Below are 5,141 nucleotides of genomic sequence, written 5' to 3' on the forward strand. Positions count from 1 at the left end.
CAGTTTAATAAGAAAACCTACCTTTAAAAAAATGTATTAATTTAGGTAGCTTTCTTGCCTTCTGCATTCATTTTCCTGAAAAGTTATTTAAATAGTTACATTGACCATAAGAAATGTGCCTTTCAGCTCAAGGGTGAACTTGGTTATTTTTAAAATAGTAGGAACCGCTCCTGAGATGATACACATTAGATTATGTGTCACTGGGCTTGATATCTAAATTTCTAGTTGTGGGCTGAAAAGCAGCACTAACAAAGTCTATGTCTTCAGAAAAAATATGTAACTTTTTTTGGAATTCAGTGTCTCCATTTGTGTAACATAGTAGCCAGTGGTCACTTTCAGTTTTTGTTCATGGCATTTCATATTGTAACAAATTTTAACTTGTGAGTGCTATTGTTCCTAAATCTAATGAAATAAATGAATGGATCTAATATGTTTCTGGCTACTAGTGCCATGTATATGCCCAACAATCTATCAGATGCTTTCCACATACAATAATTTTAAGAATCTTATCCAAGTATTTTTATTCCAATATTATATATGAAAGAAATGAAACTCTAAAAGTTGAAGTAGCTTGCCCAATATCAGACAGAAAAATATTATGTTCTCTCTATTAGACTTCTACTGAGCACTATGCACAAAATTTCTTTTAAATGGGTGTTGTCTTGTAAGACCTATCTAGAATGTTTTTAGACTTTAAGAACTATAAAGCTATTATTTGCAGATCCTTGATAATACCTTTAACATTGAAAAACAATTCTTTCTCGCAAATGTCTCTCTCATTGGCTTCAGTGTTTTTACATCAAATTAAGTAAAAATATGGAGTCCTAGAAGGTTAAGAATATATTTAAAATGGAAGAAAAGCATAAAATATTGAAAAATTTGCAGCCTGACCATGGAATAGAAAAGAAGACCTCATTTTCAGGGAAGGAATTCAAGGCGGCAGAAATTTACAGCAGTAAAAGAGAGTAAAATGTTAATAGCCAAGACAATGGAGAAAATGCCTCCACGGCATTTCAGAGACCTTACTGGCAGCCCCTCCCATCACAAGGCTGGAGACCTAGGGAGGAAAATGGTTTTGTGGCCCAGTCCCAGGGCCATGCTGCTCTGTGTAGTGTGGGACATGGCACCCTGCATCCCAGCTGCTCCAACTTCAGCCCTGGTTAAAAGGAGCCAAGGTAAAGCTCAGACCATAGCTTCAGAGGGTGGAAGCCTCAACCCTTGGCAGCTTCCATGTGGTTTGAGGCCTGTGGGTGTACAGAAGGCAAGAGTTTAGGTTTGGAAGCCTCTGCCTAGATTTCAGAATATGTATGGAAACTTCCAGGCAGAAGTCTGTTGCAGGGTGGAGCCCTTATGGAGACCCTCTACTAGGTCAGTGAGGTGGGAAAATATAGAATTGGAATCTTCATCCAGAGTCCTTGCTAGAGCACTTTTTAGTAGAGCTGTGAAAAGAGGGCCACCATTCTCCACACCTCAGAATGATAGATCAACTGACAGCTTGCAGTATGCACCTGGAAAAGCCACAGACACTGAATACCAGCTGACGAAAGCAGCAGTAGGGGCTGTAACCTGCAGAGCCCAGGGGCAGAGCTGCTCAAGACTTTGAGAGCCCATTCCTTGCATCAGTGTGGCCTGCATGTGAGACATGGAGTCAAATAAGGTTATATTAGAACTGTAGAATTTAATGACTGGCCTACTGGGTTTTAGAATTGCATGGAAAATTTAGCCCCTTTGTTTTGCCCAATGTCTCCCTTTTGGAATGGGGCTATTTACCCAATGACTATACTCCCATTGTATCTTACAAGTGACTAACTTGTTTTTGATTTTACTCATAGGTGGAAGAGACTTTCCTTGTCTCAGATGAGACATTGACTTGGACTTTTGAGTTAATGCTGAATCAATTAAGACTTTGGGGGACTACTTGGAAGGCATAATTGTGTTTTGAAATGTGAGAATGATATGAGATTTGGGAAGACCCAGAGGCAAAATGATATGGGTTGGCTCTATGTCTCCACCAAAATTGCATGTTGAATTGTAATTTCCAATGTTGAGGGAGAGACCTGGTCTTTCATTGTTTCTCTGTGCAAAGACTCATTTTCAAATATAAACTTTACTTTAGACTTGTTTAAAAATAAAAAAAAAAAAACTATAGACACTATATATAATTCTCTTATGCCCAACAGTCAAGTTTCCCTTATTATTATTACCTATTTTTAGTATGGTACATTTGTCACAATTAATAAACCAATATTGATAGATAATTATAACTAAAGTTCAGACATTTTAAAGCTTTTCATGAGTTTTACCTAATATCCTTTTACTGGCCCAAAATTTCATCCTGCATATTCCGTTACATTTAGTAGCCATGTGTCTTTAGGATTTTCAGGTTACTCTATATTGTAACATTTTATCAAATAATTATTATTTTTGGTAACCTTGACAGTTTTAAGGAATATTGGTAAGGTATGTTGCAGAATTTTTCCCACAATAACCCTTGAGTTAAAAATTTTGGGGAGCTAGACCATAGAAGTAAAGTGCCATTTCCTTCACATTATATCAAGTTACATATTAATCAACATGACTTGGCACTGTGGGTGTTAAACTTGATTGCCTGGCTCAGATAGTGTTTGTGAGATTTTTTCACCATCAAGTTACTCCTTTTCCCATTTCATGATATAGTCTTTGGAAGGAAGTAATTATGCACAGCCTACACTTAAGATATGAGGAATTATATACCACTTACTTGAGTTGGATTATCCACATAAGTCATTTGAAATATTTCTACACGAAAGGGTTGTCTATTTTCTCTATTTATTTATTTATTTAAACATTGGTTTATATTAGTATGGCCTCATGGACATTTTTGTTGAGCTTTGGATTATAATCAGATACTACTTTGTATATTTTGTCATTCATATTATTTCAGTTTTTGGCATTGGGAGCTCTTTCAGGTGGCTCTTTTATCTGTTTGAAATCTTTAACATACCCTATGTGTGCATGTTTTTATGTGTGTTTGAGCTTTTCTTTAGGCTTTGGCATTACAAAATTCTCTGAGCTCATTTTGTATCATCCCTACCCTAGCTTTGAATTTGTCATTTTTTTAAGGAGTTCTGATTTAATATTGAGCACTGGTTCTTTTTTTTTTATTGCATTTATTTCCTGTTGATATTCAGAGCCTCAGTGATTACACTAACAAGATATAATTCACATATCTCTCATCTTGAGTAAATGTATTTTTGTGTTTTCTAAATTAAATGCTTGTGTGTTTTGATCATATGTCTCAGAAACAGCCCTTAAGGGAGTAGATTTAGAAAAAGAATAATAAAAAAATATTAAAGAACAGGTGTCAGCATAATAGTTACAGCAAAATTTTGGTTATTTTAAATATATTTATTTGAAAAACAAAAATTAGATTTTATATAACCTCTAAGTTGTTGCCTTATGTATATTATCAAAATACATGTTAATCTGTAAATGTGAAGATATACTTTCAACTAATACTGATTTATTGGTTGGTTTTGTCCATTAGAACAAAAAATAATTGAAATAAAATCTATAATAATTTATATTTTATTTGACATTTTATCAGTTGCATATATTTGTTTATATACTTGAATAATTTTAATGGAAAAATAAGGATATTTCTTGTTATTGCATTTCTATGGTATATTAGTCTGTTCTCACATTGCTATAGAGAAATACCAAAGACTGGGTAATTTATAAAGAAAAGATGTTTAATTGGCTCATGGTTCCACATGTTGCTTGGGAAACACTGTGGCATCTGCTTCTGCAGAGGCCTCAGAAAACTTACAATCATGGCAGCAAGTGAAAGTGAAGTTGGCATATTCTACATGGCTGGAGCAAGAGGAAGATAGACCAAGTGAAGAGGGAAGTTCTACACACTTTCAAACAACCAGACCTTGTGATGAGTCTATCATGAGAACAGCAATTGGGAAGTTCACCCACATGATTTAATCAACTCCCACCAGGCTCCTTCTCTAACACTGGGGATTATAATCCAACATGAGATTTGTTTGGAGACACAGAACTAAACCATATCATGTGTCTTATAAATTATATTTTTATATTTCTCACTTATTTAAGTCACATTTTTAAAAATTTGAACTTCAAAGAATAGCATATTTCTTAATTTTTTGTCTGAGACTAAACTTGGAAACTGGTATAGAAAACATAATGCAGATTTCAACTAGATGGAGGTGTTTTCTAATTTAGAATATTTCTATTTTTCTTCTGTAGAAGTAGAAAATCAAAATCTATATTAACAATACTATAATTAAACAATACGTTGATTTTAGCTAAAAATGTGTCATGAATCAAAGAAAAGTTTGTACTAGCTAGCACAACCTAGCTAAAGAAATGTTCTAATTTATTATGTGAAATAGAACAGTTTTGACAATAGTAGTTAGACATCTATCCTCTGACTGAATCTTTCTTCAGGAATATGTAATTCACATATAATACTCACATTTACCAAAAAGTACAATTCAGTGTTTTGTGTTGTCCTCATAAAACTGCCTAACCAATGTCATTCAGCAATTTCAGGATATTTCTTCAGTGCTTTGTGCTGTGCTCATAAAACTGCCTAACCAATGTCATTCGGTAATTTCAGGACATTTCTTCAGTGCTTTGTGCTGTATTCATAAAACTGCCTAACCAATGTCATTCGGTAATTTCAGGACGTTTCTTAACCCCCTAATAACCCCTTAACCATTAGCAGTTACTTTATATATTCTCCCATCTTACACCTCCTGGCAACCACTGCTCTATTTCTGTCTCTATGGATTTGCCTATTCTAGACATTTCATACTAATGGAGTTACACAATATGTGCCTTTTGTGTCTGTTTTCTGTCACTCGGTATAACATTTTCAAAATACATCGATGTTGTAGCATGAATCAATATGTTATTCTTTTTTATGGTTGAATGATGTTCTGTTGTATGGACATACCATTTTGTTTATCCACTTGGTAGTTGATGAACTTTGGTTTTTTTCCACCTTTTGGCTATTATGAGTAATGTTATGAATGCTCAGTACAAATTTTTGTGTGCTCAATATCTTTTTAATTCTCTTGGCTATATGTCCAGAAGTGGAATTGTTTGGTAATAAGGTAACTCTGTAAGTA

Source organism: Sapajus apella, unplaced genomic scaffold, assembly GCF_009761245.1.
Source record: "Sapajus apella isolate SASKATOON/1434 unplaced genomic scaffold, GSC_monkey_1.0 scaffold5, whole genome shotgun sequence".
Classification (NCBI taxonomy): domain Eukaryota; kingdom Metazoa; phylum Chordata; class Mammalia; order Primates; family Cebidae; genus Sapajus; species Sapajus apella.